The sequence below is a fragment of the Schistocerca piceifrons genome, chromosome 7 (assembly GCF_021461385.2).
Source record: "Schistocerca piceifrons isolate TAMUIC-IGC-003096 chromosome 7, iqSchPice1.1, whole genome shotgun sequence".
Classification (NCBI taxonomy): Eukaryota; Metazoa; Arthropoda; class Insecta; order Orthoptera; family Acrididae; genus Schistocerca; species Schistocerca piceifrons.
The window spans coordinates 217,569,464-217,583,139 of record NC_060144.1 but is presented as its reverse complement, the minus strand read 5'-3'; the positions used below and the strand labels follow the sequence as shown (position 1 = coordinate 217,583,139).

Genomic DNA, 13,676 nt, shown 5'->3' with positions numbered 1-13,676 from the left:
TGTGCTTATTATGCTCTTATGCATAGTCTATTGCGGTATGGTGTCTGATTTTGGGGTAATTCAAGTCTGGCAAACCGGTCATTCATTATTCAAAAACGAGCAATAAGAATAATGAAAGGGGGTGCACCAAGAGAGCCCTGCAGGGAAATTTTCAAAGAATTTCAAATAATGTCACTTCCATCTTTATATATCTATGAAAGTATCTGCTTTTACAAATCACACCCCCAATTTTCTTCTTTAAATAGTGAGTGACATGACTACCCAACAAGATACAGGAATGATTTCCACAAAGAAACACACAAAACAGAGAATGTTTTTACAGCATTACAGAGTACATGGATTTTCAGAACATAGTGACATAGTGGTCAATGATAATGATAATTCATATTTGAACAAATGTATGAAAATAGTCTGCCTGAAAATAGTCTGCCTGTACACACTATAATTAATTAATTATTGTTTCTTCTGTCATTCTCTACTAGAGTGGTCAATGACAACGATAAGTCATATCTGAAAAACAAATGTATGAAATAGTATGCACTATAAATAATTAATTATTGTTTGGTTTGTTATTATGTACTATACGCTGCATGAGATATATATTTATATATGTTTTACCACCTTAGACCTATGTTACGAATTTACTGTATAATTAGAAACTCATATAACGTAACATGACAACTCCTATATCATTGTATATGATAAAATGGATGCTCAATAAATGAATGAATGAACTATTTATCATCCATGTTTCACTTCCATACATGGCTACACTCCATACAAATACTTTCAGAAACGACTTCCTGACACTTAAATCTATACTCGATGTTAACAAATTTCTCTTCTTCAGAAACGCTTTCCTTGCCATTGCCCATCTACATTTTATACCCTCTCTACTTCAACCATCATCAGTTATTTTGCTCCTCAAATAGCAGAACTCTTTTACTACTTTAAGTGTCTCATTTCCTAATCTAATTCCCTCAGCATCACCTGATTTAATTCGACTACATCCCATTATCCTCATTTTGCTTTTGTTGATGTTCATCTTATATCCTCCTTTCAAGACACTGTCCATTCCATTCAACTGCTCTTCCAAGTCTTTTGCTGTCTCTGACAGAATTACAATGTCATCGGCGAACCTCAAAGTTTTTATTTCTTCTCCATGGATTTTAATATCTACTCCGAATTTTTCTTTTGTTTCCTTTACTGCTTGCTCAATATGCAGATTGAATAACATCGGGGAGAGGCTACAACCCTGTCTCACTCCCTTCCCAACCACTGCTTCCCTTTCGTGCCCCTCAACTCTTGTAACTGCCATCTGGTTTCTGTATAAATTGTAAATAGCCTTTTGCCCCCTGTATTTTATCCCTGCCACCTTTAGAATTTGAAAGAGAGTATTCCAGTCAACATTGTCAAAAGCTTTCTCTAAGTCTACAAATGCTAGAAACGTAGGTTTGCCTTTCCTTAATCTTTCTTCTAAGATAAGTCGTAAGGTCAGTATTGCCTCACGTGTTCCAACATTTCTACGGAATCCAAACTGATCTTCCCCGAGGTCGGTTTCTACCAGTTTTTCCATTCGTCTGCAAAGAATTCGTGTTAGTTTTTTGCAGCTGTGACTTATTAAACTGATAGTTCGGTAATTTTCACATCTGTCAACACCAGCTTTCTTTGGTATTGGAATTATTATATTCTTCCTGAAGTCTGAGGGTATTTCGCTTGAAGTCTGAGGGTATTTCGCTTTTCTCATACATCTTGCTCACCAGATCGTAGAGTTTTGTCGAGACTGGCTCTCCATTTGGGGGTTCAGGAGCTAAAGATTTTGCAGCAGTTGACTGTGTAAGTGCAGCAGCAAAATTTAGGCATGAGAAAGTCAGATGCATAGCGAAATTCCAGGAGATGACGACAGATGGTGGTGTGGAAGTTTGCTGAGCATGCAGCATCAGGAGCAGCAGCACAGACTTCAACATTGACGAAGGCTTCACTTGCAGCACCAAGGCTTTTGACAGCAACATCAGGGTCTTCAACACTGACATCGGCAGTGGCTTCAGTGTCAGCATCAGCAGTGGCTTTGACTTCAGTGACAGCACCACAGCAGCAGAAGCTAACATGACTGACAAGTACTGTTGCCAGTAGTGTAAATGTATTTGGATTCACAGATTTTCCAGTGGATATGGAGGTTGGCTTGATAAAGCAATCATCAAGTTTATGTATATGGTGGATAACGCTACTGGGGAAGACAGCCAAAATCAGAGAGGGAACTGTAGTTACAGAAGATGAAATGGTGTGGTTAAGTTAAATTATTAAAAATTTAGCAGTAAGTATGAAAAGAGGAAATTCTGAATGTAATTTGAATGTTGCAAGTGTAAAATCTTAAATGAAATCAAATGCTGAAAGGGTAGAATCAAATACTGAAAATGTAAAATCTAAGGTGGTAAAAGTTAAAAGCATAAATGAGGGAATAACTGACAACAAATTGGAAAATTTAAGAATAGAAATGGGTAAAATTTCAGAGGATATTCATCTTGTCAACAACAAAGTCAATACAGTTGAAGATTCATTGAGTGGAAAGATTGTAAAGCTACAGAATGAGCTGTGTGGCTGTGTGACGGACAGTGTGCAGAGGCAAAATATATTTGAGGAGGTAACTTAGGAGGCAGCAGTGAACTGACGGCAAAAGTAGTTGATTGGCACATTAAAGATGCAACAATGGAAATATTGTTAAGGGCGAAATCAGTGATAAAGCAATGCAGAGGGAACAACAAATAGAAGTCACATTCTTTACTGGGGATCAGAATTTTGATTACAATGAAGATTGTTAGTATAGGCCTAATACAGGTTTGTATTTTTCCATTAGACAACAAATATAGTCATCTCATTGCAAAAATGCCAAGGATTCCACGTGTTATTTGGTTCCTGAGTAAGAAAGAGTGTTTTTGAAACTGTGAAAAGTAATGTTTCATAACTTTCTTAGATTTTATTTACCATTATTTGATTATTTTGTATGCCTTATGTTCTCAAGAATGATACTACTGATTATCCTATTCTCAGTAGAACTGAGAAAACTCACTTACATTTACTCATTAAGATATAGGAGTACGTTTTTGGCTCATGTTTTATGACTTTCTGGAGAATGAAAAATCTCCTTTCAAAAACCAACATGGATTTTGCAAACAGAATTCTTGCAAATCTCAGCTCACTTTGTTTGTCCATGAGATCCTGAGCACTAAAGACACTGGAATCCAAGCTGAAGTCATGTTCCTTGACATCAGGAAGGCATTTGAGACAGTTCTGCACTGTTGTTCAGTGAACATAATATGAGCTTACCAAGTATTGCACCACCAGTTTTGTGACTGGATTCCAGACTTACTTGCAGACAAAACTCAACACACTGACTTTAATGGAAAAAAATCAACATATAGGAAGGTAATTTCAGGGGCACTCCAAGGAAGGTTGGCAGTACCATTATTGTTTAGAGTACATAGAAACGTGCTATTTAACAACATCAGAAGCTTCATGAAGATGTTTTTAGATGATGCAGTTGTCTGTAGGATGATAGCAACACCCCAACACCATAGAAAATTGCAAGAAGACCTGCAGAGGACTGATGATTGGAGCAGTGAATATAAATAAATGTTATTACTGTGCATAAACAAATGAAAAGATCCACAGCTGTATGATTACACTATGGAGACAAACCACTGGAAGCAGTTACTACCATAACAGCCTAGGTGTACAATCCAGAACATTTAAGCCAAACCTTTCCATGAAATTTCAATTTCCAACATTCTCTTCTGAATGTTGAAATGTTTTGTTGATGCTTACCTACATAGGGACAAATGATCAAATGATCATTGTAATAAAATAAGAAACACCAGAGCTTGCAGGGAAAGATTTAAATGTTCATTTTTCCCTGCACTGTGCGAGACTGAAACAGTAGAGAAATAAGAGTGTAAGTGGTTTGTTGAATTCTCTATCAGACACTAAAGTGTAAATTGCAGAGTAGTCATGCAGGTGTAAGATGACGACCACATAAAACAAATCATAGGAAACACAGATGCCACGTTGAGATTCACTGGAAGAATCTTAAGGAAATGTAATCCGTGAAAGAAGTGGCTTACCAAGTACTTGTTCAATTGATTCTTGAGTTCTGTTCATTAGTCTGTGGGACGTATATTGCCATGCTGTGTTAATAGAGAAGGCAGAGAAGATCCAACAAAGAGAAATACACATCAAGAGATCATTTAGTAGGCACAAGAGCATTACGGAGATGATAAATAGTCTTCCATGGAAAACATTGCAAGAGGCGCATTGCGTTAGAAACAGAGTTTTATAATTGAAATTCTCAGATGGTAAATTCCAGGAAGAGCCATGTAACATAATACTGTCTTGTTTTGCAAAATGACCACAATGAGAAAATCAGAGAAATTAGAGCTCACATGAAGATTTACCAACAGTTATTCTTCCTACGTGCCATTCTCGGAAGGAACAGGGAAGAGGGGGAATGCTAGTGGTACCAGAAATACCATATGCCATGCATCATAAGGTGACTCATGGAGTACAGACATAGATGTATAAGATGTTCTGCCAGATGTAATGAATTGAGGATTTTTGGGTGACTGGCTTTCCCCCCTGGTTCGGTAATGAAGTACATGTATTGAAATCCACATTAATAAGTAGTATATTAAATGTTGCTTCCTGGATATTCAGGTAGAATGAATATACAATATGTTCCATACCTTCAGGGACAAAATTATACAGACAGTAGAAAGACACTAAACTTAGTATTTTGAGATAAAAAATCAATGGTAAGAAATTGATATTTCAGGTGGTACAAAGTCCTGAATGAGCAATGAGTATGAAGCACATATTTGTTTATGTCTTAGGCAGTAACAATAGTATCACCACCTTGAAAACCAGTACACTAATCCATGTGATATAACCACGGGGATTTCGTAATATGGGGTTACCTGAAGTTGGTTGTATATGATGGCGAGAAACTGAAGTGAAGCTTGTTGGTAGGATCCTAACTGCCTGCCTCATTGTACAACAAACAAGGGGTATATCTGGGAGTATGGTAAAGTTTTATGAGCCATTCTAAGAAAGTATTGGTATTAGTGGTAATCAATTTGAACAGTTTTTCAAGCTCAGGAGCTGTGAGGCATATAGAAGATACTTCTATGTAGATTTCATTCTTCTGAGGATATATCTGAAAGTACAAGACAATATTTATATTTTTACTGTAATTTTTGTTCTTTCACATATAAATTGACTCACAAGGGAGGCCACAACTTTGGGATCATGGATTTACTTCAAACTTTGTATGCCTATAGTAGGCCTTTAAAACATAATGTACAAGTAGCAAGGTGCATTACTTTTTCAATTCTAACAAAGCTGCAAGAGAAGTTTAAACACATCTATTATGTAACTGATATATCTGTATGGAGGTGCTGGCTGTAAGAAGTTGTTGTGGTTAAGTGGTAAGGGTTTGTGCTGTAGAAGAGTGTTGTAAATGAGGTGATGGTTTGAATCCCGCAAAAAACACTTATGTTTTAATCTATATTTTTTAATTTTTTAAACTATATTTTTTCATCACTTGTCACATTATTTAATTTATATGACATTGGAGAGGTAATATAATAAAAAATAATTAAAAAAACACACATGCATCTTCATGAAGTTGTTGTAAATTTTATATGTTATTTGACTATTTACTATTTTTAATTCAATTTTCAGGATGAGGGACAGCCTTGGAAAGCGCAAGTCAAACCTCGATACATAGTGATGCAAATGACATTCAGTTATACAGTAAGTCACAATGTGCCAGACCACAAGAGTAATGTACAATTACTTACTGGATGTGCTCTCAACATTACACGTTGCAGGATGGTATTTGTCATACAGACACAGAAAACATAAATTGAAACAGCTTCTACTACATCAAATGAATGCAGTTTTCCCACATGTACAGGGAATGTTCACAGTTTTTAAGGGAACACACACCTCGAGATTTTGAAAAATTTCGCTCTCTTCCAACAGTTTAATATAGATTAAAAATTAAGTCTGAGCAGGAGTCGAACTGTTGCCACATACATGTTTGACTTTCGAAACTTGAATGCTAACCGCGTGACCCACGTGAATTTTAACATCTGGTACATACACACAGGTATATGAGCCACTTAATAGATGTGTAAAACTTCTCTTGCAATTTTCTCGCAATTGCCAGAGTAGTGCACCTTACTACATGCACATAATATGTTTTAATGGTCTACTATAGATCTACAAAATTTGAAGTAAATCTGTGATCCCAAATTTGAGGCCTCCCCTTGTCAGTTATAGGGTGTAACACTTAGAGCACACAAATCTCAAAGCTGCTTAATAAAACCAAAGCTTTTGTTCAGTTTTCATGTTGCATTGATCCAACTTGGACTCAACTGAACACAGGCATTTTGAGCTTATAAATGAAAAGACCACACTCAATTCACACAAACAGTGCTTACAGAATATGTATTATTTCTCATGGTTTCCAAAATCTCATAAGAGATGAGTACAACATATTTTTTTACAGCAGACTGATATCAGAGTTACAAATTTGTAGTTAAATGAATCTGTCTTTCTGACTATACTCTAAAACTGTAAAACCCTGTGTTTTTCCCAGTTGCACATATCATCCTTTTGCAGCCAGCACCAGAAGATACAGCCACATAGAGAAGTATTTTCTTGATACATATTCTGTCAACCTGAAACAATGTTTAAGAAAAGGATGGATCCTACTCACTATATAGCAGAAATGTTGAGTCACAGATGTTGTTGTTGTGTGGTCTTCACTCCAAAGACTGATTTGATGCAGCTCTCCACTTGCTACTCTATCCTCTGCAAGTCTCTTATCTCTGAGTAACTAATGCAACCTACCAGCCTTCTGAGTCTGCTTACTGTATTCATCTCATGGTCTCCCTCTACAATTTTTATCCCCCTCCCTTCCTTCTGTACTAAATTGGTGGTCACTTGATGCCTCAGAATGTGTCCTACCAACCAATCCCTGCTTCTAGTTGGCTGTACAATAAATTGCTCTTTTCCCCAATTTTATTCAGCACCTCCTCATTAGTTTTGTTATCTACCCACCTAATGTTCAGGATTCTTCTGTAGCACCACATCTCAAAAGCTTCTATTCTCTTCTTGTCTAAACTGTTTACTGTCCATGTTTAACTTCCATACATGGCTTCACTCTGTTCACTCTGTACAAATACTGAAAGGACTTCCTGACACTTAAATCTATACTCGATGTTAACAAATTTCTCTTCTTCAGAAACTCTTTTTTTGTTGATGTTAACAAATTTCTCTTTTCAGAAATGCTTTTCTTGCCATTGCCAGTCTACTTTTACATCCTCCCTACTTCGACTATCATCAGTTATTTTGCTTCCCAAATAGCAAAACTCATCTACTACTTAAAGTGTCTCATTTTCCAATCTAATTCCCTCAGCATCACCTGATTTAATTTGACTACATTCCATTATCCTCGTTTAGTTTTTGTTGATATTCATCTTGTATCCTCCTTTAAAAACACTGTCCATTCCGTACAAATGCTCTTACAAGGCCTTCGCTGTCTCTGACAATGACAATGTAATCGGCAAACCTCAAAAATTTTATTTCTTATTTCTTCTCCCTACACTTTAATTCCCACTCCAAATTTTTCTTTCATTTCCTTTACTGCTTTCTCAATATACAGATTGAATAACATTGGAGATGAGCTACAACCCTAACTCGGTCCCTTCTCAACCACTGCTTCCCTTTCACGCCCCTCGACTCTTATGATTGCCATCTGGTTTCTGTACAAATTGTAAATAGCCTTTCCGTCCCTGTATTTTACCCCTGCCACCTTTAGAATTTGGAAGAGAGTATTCCAGTAAACACTGTCAAAAGCTTTATCTAAGTCTACAAATGCTATAAACTTAGGTTTGCCTTTCCTTACTCTATGTTCTATGAGAAGTCAGAGGGTCAGTATTGCCTTGCGTATTCCTCTGTTTCTCCAGAATCCAGACTGCTCTATGCTGAGAGTGACGTCTACCAGTTTTTCCATTCTTCTGCAAAGGATTTGTGTAAGTATTTTGCAACTGTGACTAATTAAAATGATAGTTCGGTAATTTAAACACCTGTCAGCACCTGGTTTCTTTGGAATTGGAATCATTATATTATTCTTGAAGTCTGAAGGTATTTCGCCTGTCTCATACATCTTGCTCACCAGATGGAAGAGTTTTGTCATGTCTGCCTCTCTTCGGGCTACCAGCAGTTCTAATGGAATGTTGTCTACTCCTCGTTTTGACTTTTCAGTGTTTTGTGAAATTCTTCTCACAGGATCATATCACCCTTCACATCTTCATTTACATCCTCTTCCATTTCCACATCTCCCTTGTATAGACCCTCTTTATACTCCTTTCACCTTTCTGCTTTCCCTTCACACAGATAGGAACAACAAAACGACTGTCAAACAAGTAAGCTTTTGGACAAAAAGGCATTCTTCCAAATTAGTCAAGATACACACGCTCATGCAAACTCAACTCACACACACACACACACACACACACACACACACACACACTTGAGCACTATCTGGCTGTCAAGGCCAGACTGCAAGCAGCTGCGCGTGATAGGAGGAGCAATCTTGTAGAGGGGGATAAGGAGGAGGCTGGTGTGGCAAGGGGGCAGGTATAGCAGGACTGGGGTGGGGAACAGTAAGTGCTGCTTGTGTAAGCATACAGGGATGCGGTCGAGAGAGGCTAGGGCAGCTAGGTGCAGTCGCAAGGTTAGGAGGAGGGCATGTGAGGTGGGGGCAGGAAAAGAGAGAAACAAAAAGACTATGGGTGCATTGGTGGAACAGAGGGCTGTGCAGTGTTGGAGTTGGAGCAGGACAGGGGATAGCTGGGTAAAGGACAATGACTAATGAAGATTGAAGCCAGGAGGGTTGCACAAATGTAGGATATATTGCAGGGAGGGTTCCCACGTGCAATTCAAAAAAGCTGGTTTTGTTAGGAAGGATGCAGATGGCACAGGCTGTGAAGTAGTTATTAAAATGGAAACTTTGTGTTGGGCAGCATGCTCCCCAATTGGTTGGTCCAGTTGTTTTTAGACCACAGCTTGTCGGTAAGCACTCATGCAGACAGAGAGCTTGTTAGTTGTCATGATCACATAGAATGCAGCACAGTGGTCGCAACTTAGCTTGTAAAGCCCATGATTGGCATCACAGGCAACCCTGTCTTTGATGGGATAGGTGGTACTTGTGATCGGATGGGAGTAGGTGGTGGTGGTGGAATGATGTATGAGACAGGTCTTGCATGTAGGTCAGTTATAGGGATATGACATAGGAGACAAGGAGTTTTGTAGGGATGGACAAGGATATTGTGTAGGTTCAGTGGGTGGTGGAATCCACCATGGGAGAGGTGGGAAGGATAATGGGTAAGACATTCCTCATCCCAGGGCACAATGAGAGGTAGTTGCAACTTTGGCAGCAAATGTGATTCAGTTTCTTCAGTCTTGAGTCATGAAGGGAATGTTCCTCTGCGGGCTGGACGATGAAGGGAATGCTCCTCTGCGGGCTGGACGGTGGGACTTTTACAAGTTTGAGAGGGTAACTATGGTCTGTGAAGTCCTCAGTGAGACCCATGATATAGTTTGAGAGTGACAGCTCATCACTTTAGATATGACAGCCATGAGTGGCTAGTCTGTATGGAAGGGACTTCTTTGTATGGAATGGGTAGGAGCTGTTGAAGTTGAGGTATTGCTGATGGTTGGTATGTTTGATAGGGGTAGAGGTACAGATGTAGACATCTTTGAGGTAGAGGCCAACATCGAGGAAGGTGGCTTGGTGAGTTGAAGAGGATCAGGCATAGTGAATGGAGTTCAGGAGGAACATGAATAGGGCGTCCTCACCCTGATCCAGATCATGAATCTGTAATCAATAAATTGAACCAGGTGAGGGGCTTGTGATTCTGAGTGGTTAGAAAGGGTTCCTCTAGATGGCCCATGAATAGGGTGGCATAGGATGGTGCCATATGGGTTCCCACTCATGTATCACAAATTTGTTTCTAGGTGAGGCCTTCAAAGGATAAGTAATTGTGGGTGAGGATACAGTTCATCATGGTGACCAGGAATGGGGTTGGAGATTTGGAACCCTTCGGGCATTGGGAAAGTTAGTGTTAAATAGTGCCAACACCATGGGCATTAGGGATGTTAGTGTGGAGGAAAGTGGCATCAAAAATAACGAACAGGGCACCATGTGCTAAAGGAACATGAACTGTGCAGAATTGGTGGAGGAAATGGTTGGCATCTTTTATATACGAGGATAGGTTGTGGGTAATAGGTTGAAGGTGTTGGTCTATAAGAGCAGAGACTCTCTGAGGGGGGACAGTAACTGGTGACAATATGGCATCCTGGGTGGTGAGATTTATGGACTTCAGGAAGCATAAGCATGTAGAAGGTAGGAGTGCAGGGTCAGATAGGGATGAGGAGAGAGAGCGAGAGAGAGAGAGAGAGAGAGAGAGAGAGAGAGAGAGACTCTAAGGAGAGTTTATGGGATGGGTCTAAGAGATCGTGATAGATTTTAGGAATGGGGTCACAGTAGCAGGGTTTGTAGGTGGATGAATCTGACAGCTGGCACAGTCCTTCTGCCAGGTAATCCTTGCAGGTGAAAACAACAGTGGTGGAGTGTTTTTCAGCAGCTTAGATTATAAGGATTATAAGGCATAAGATCTCACTTGCCTTATCTCTCCAACCACCACCCAGATAGATTTTAGGAATGGGGTCACAGTAGCAGGGTTTGTAGGTAGATGAATCTGACAGCTGGCACAGTCCTTCTGCCAGGTAATCCTTGCAGGTGAAAAGAACAGTGGTGGAGTGTTTTTCAGCAGCTTAGATTATAAGGTATAAGGATTATAAGGCATAAGATCTCACTTGCCTTATCTCTCCAACCACCACCCAGATAGATTTTAGGAATGGGATCACAGTAGCAGGGTTTGTAGGTGGATGAATCTGACAGCTGGCACAGTCCTTCTGCCAGGTAATCCTTGCAGGTGAAAACAACAGTGGTGGAGTGTTTTTCAGCAGCTTAGATTATAAGGTATAAGGATTATAAGGCATAAGATCTCACTTGCCTTATCTCTCCAACCACCACCCACATTACAAAGTCTCACCGTCTGGCTGCTTGTGATTCAGTACAACTGAAGACTGGAGCAACCGAATCACATTCCCTGCCAGGGTTCCAACTACCTCTCATCCTGCCAGGGTTTCGACTACCTCTCGTGTTGCCCTAAAATGAGGAATGTCTTACCCACTCTCCTTCCCAACCATCTCATAGTTGATTCTGCCACCCAACAAACATACGCAATACCTCATCCATCCCTATACAACCTGTGTCCCCCATTTCTTTGCCTCATGCCTGACATCCCTGTAACAGACGTAGTTGCGAGACCTGTCCCACAGATCCTTCCACCACCACCTACTCCTGTCTGGTCACAAGCATCACCTATCCCATCAACAACAGGGCTACCTGTAACATCAGTCATGTGATCTACAAGCTAAGCTGCAACCACTGAGCTGTGTTCTATGTGGACATGACAACCAACAAACTCTCTGTCCACATGAGTAGCTACTGACAAACCGTGGCTAAAAAACAACTGGACCACCCAGTTGGTGAGCAAGATGCCCAATACAATGTTCTTCATCTTAATCACTACTTCACAGCCTGTTCCATCTGGATCCTTCTTACCAAAACCAGCTTTTCTGAACTGCACAGGTGGGAATTTTGCCTGCAATACTCCCACATTCCCGTGACCCTCCTGGCCTCAACCTCTGATGGTCATTTCTCTTACCCACATATGCCCTGTCCTGTTCGCACTCCAGCACTACAGAGCCCTTTATTCCATCAATTCGTCCACAATCTTTTTACTTCTCTTCCTTTCCACCCCCACCCCACTCATTTAGCCTAACCTCCTGACTGCACCTATCTGCCCTACCCTCTCTCCATCTCACCCCCGTATGTTCCCACAAGCAGCACTTTACTGTCACCCTTCTACCCTGCTATCCTTCCCCCTCCCTGACCCAGGCTCCTACTTACCCCCACCACTAAGACTGCTTCTCCCATGATGCTCACAATCTGGGCTCGGCAGGCAGAGACAGTGGTGGTGGTGGTGGTGGTGTGTGTGTGTGTGTGTGTGTGTGTGTGTGTGTGTGTGTCTAATTCGGAAGAAGGCTTGTTTGGCAGTCTTTTTGTTGTGTCTATCTGCAGCTCAACATCTCTGCTATATAGTGAGTGGCAATCTATCATTTTCATAATATTGTCATTATTCCATCCCGGATTTTCCATTAATTAAAAGAACATTTCTTTTTGAAAAAGTTCCAGAGTGCTCTGAACAACTGTGTGAACATTATCATTTGTGTGTGCTTGCTCACGGTGAGTAAATTGGAGGCAATATAGTTTGAATCAAGTAACTGTGATGAATATGATGAAGTCTAGCTTTTGACTCTATACTGCATAACTTTTTCGGAGTAAAAATATAATCATGTAACATGGAAATGCCATAGATCCATACAAATAAATAGTTTTGCATGGTAACTTCCACAACTGATAAGTGTTTTATGTAATAAAAGACTTGACAGATTTGGAAAAACATGACTATTCCAGAAGTAAATAGTACAATATTAGAGTGTAAGTGGAATATACACAATGGAAGTGGTAAATCATATGGTTAAAGTATTGAATGGTAGATAAACAATAATGACTTTGCAGCTAAGTTTCCGGCAACATTCTTCTAAACTAACATACACACATGTATGTATGTGTTTTTGTTACTCCGGTACTATCAGAAATTTCACTTACAATTTCAGTTTTGTTTATGTGCTTGTCTATCATTCAATGCCACAACAATATGGTAATTGATAACCTTAACTCCTCCCATTGCAACATGTAATTATGATACTTGGATCCAAAAAAGGGGAATCAGCAGGTTACAACATGAGTGACAATGGCAAGAGTAATAAGAACTGGAAACACAAGAAGTCAAAAAAAAAAAAAAAGGAACATACATAACTGTTAAATTGTATAAAAGAAGTGATGACACTGGAGAGATGGAACACAGGATAGGAAAATACAGAAAGAGGAAATGAGAAAAATGATGATAATAACAATTATTGTTTTAAGGCAATAACCTGTAGGATCATCAGTGATCTTTATCAAGAAACAGTTAGACAATGACACAACAGGATTATGTAAGCTGAGACCAAACAGGTGGCAGGTGACAAATGCATGCTACAGGCCAAACTCTGATTTACATTTCAGGTTCCTCAGTTAACACTCAATGGCAGTTTTGTGGTTATATTTGTCATAACGACTTGAACTTCAGCTGTATGTCGGCAAATATATCAAATGGGCTGTCCGAGATGCTGATCTCACTCTGACTGACTACATTTTATCATTGATTTCTAGATCTCAGAATATCATAAACATAAATAAAGAAGTTGGTAATGTATTCCTGGTCAGGGTACTACTTTCACAAGAATTACATTATTTTGTTGTGTTAAAATGAGTCAATAGCTCTTTGGCTTGACAGAATATATTTGCAACCCAGGTTGGCAGTGAAATACTGAAATATTGTGCCTGTAGCAGCTGTGCAGTGAACCAACATTTCTGG

General features: G+C 39.5%; 1 protein-coding gene across 1 annotated transcript in view; it reads right to left on the bottom strand.

The window, feature by feature from the left end:
* Positions 1 to 13,676, bottom strand: part of LOC124709134 (sodium channel protein para) — an 878,324-nt gene that overhangs the window by 234,700 nt on the left and 629,948 nt on the right. The gene's annotated exons all lie outside the window — the stretch shown is intronic.